The sequence below is a fragment of the Pongo abelii genome, chromosome 1, assembly GCF_028885655.2.
Source record: "Pongo abelii isolate AG06213 chromosome 1, NHGRI_mPonAbe1-v2.0_pri, whole genome shotgun sequence".
Classification (NCBI taxonomy): Eukaryota; Metazoa; Chordata; class Mammalia; order Primates; family Hominidae; genus Pongo; species Pongo abelii.
This window is the reverse complement of record NC_071985.2, coordinates 91187678-91189204: the sequence shown is the minus strand read 5'-3', so window position 1 is coordinate 91189204 and position 1527 is coordinate 91187678. Positions and strand designations below refer to the sequence as shown.

Genomic DNA, 1527 nt, shown 5'->3' with positions numbered 1-1527 from the left:
TTTTGTACATGATATGAGATAAAGGTCCAATTTTATTCTTTAACATGTGGATATCCAGTTTTCCCAACATCCTTTATTGAAGAGAGTGTCCTTTTCCCATTGTGTATTCTGGGACCCTTTGTGAAAATTAATTGACCATAATTTCATGAGTTCATTTTTTGGGCTATCTATTCTGTTCTTTTTTATGTGTCTATTTTTATGGTGATACCATTCTGTTTTAATTACTATAGTTTTGTCATGTAGTTTAAAGTCTGGTAGTATGATGCCTCCAGCTTTGTCCTTTTTATGCAGAATTGGTTTGGCTATTCAGGGTTTTCTGTGGTTCAAACAATTTTAGAATTTTTCTTTCTTTTTTTGAAGGAAAATTTGTATTATTTTAATTATTTTTATGTACAGAAAACTCAACAGTGTACATTTAACCCAGTTTAGTGGCAAGTTCTTTAGCCTTTGCCTTTTCGAGCTTGGCAATACGAGCCACAGACTTAGGAACCAGGACGTTGCCGCCCCAGTGACGGCGGATCTCATCATATCTGTCATTGTAATTGGTCCTGATAGCTTCCACCAGCTTAGCCAAAGCGCCTTTGTCTTCTGAGTTCACCTGTGTGAAGGCAACAGTGGTGCAGGTCTTCCTGTGGACTAGACGTCACAGTCTTGCCTTCTCCTTGATAATGCAGTAAGGGACCCCCATTTTATGACACAGGGCAGGCAAGAAGATAACCAGCTCAATGGGATCCACGTCGTGTGCAATCACCACCAGCTGAGCTTTCTTGTTCTCCACCAAGGTGGCAACGGTGTTAACTCCTGCTCGAAAGACAGGTGGTCTCTTCGTGGGGACGTCCCCTTTGCCAGCAGCTTTCTTCTCGGCCCGGGCCAGCAGTCTGCTTCTTCTCTTGCTTTGTCTCTGGTCTGTACTTGTGGGCCAGCTTAAGCAGCTGAGTAGCTGTTTGGCGGTCCAGGGCCTGGGTGAACTGGTTAATCGCAGGAGGCACTTTCAGCTGCTTATAGAGGGTGGCTCTCTGCCGCTGCAACCTGATATAGCAGGGCCATTTCACAAAGCGAGTGAGGTCTCTTTTGGGCTGGATGTCCTGTCCAATGCCAAAATTCTTAGGCTTTTTCTCAGACAGAGGATTCATCACTTTCTTAGCCTCCTGCTTCTTCATGACAGCAGGGGCCAGAGCCACCTTCTTTCCCTTGGCCTTCTTTCCTTTCGGCATCTTGGGCGGCGGGAGGAGAGAGCAGATTTTTTTCTATTTCTGTGAAAAATCACATTGGAGTTTTGATAGGGATTCCATTACATCTGTAGATCACTTTGTGTAGTATAAACATTTTAACAACATTAATTCTTCCAAACTATAAACATCATATATCTTTCCATTTATTTGTTTCTTCTTCAACTTCTTTCATCAAAGTTTTGTAAATTTTAGTGTACAGCTCTTTCATCTCTTTAATTAATTGTATTCCTATTTTGATTTTCTAGCTATTGTAAATGAGATTTTAAAAATCTCTTCTTCAGATAGTTTGTTGATA

At 41.3% G+C, this 1527-nt stretch overlaps 1 pseudogene; it reads right to left on the bottom strand.

Moving 5' to 3' along the window:
- Positions 1–339: 339 nt before the first annotated feature.
- Positions 340–1232, bottom strand: LOC100458113 (large ribosomal subunit protein eL8-like; annotated as a pseudogene).
- Between the last annotated feature and the right edge of the window lie 295 nt (positions 1233–1527).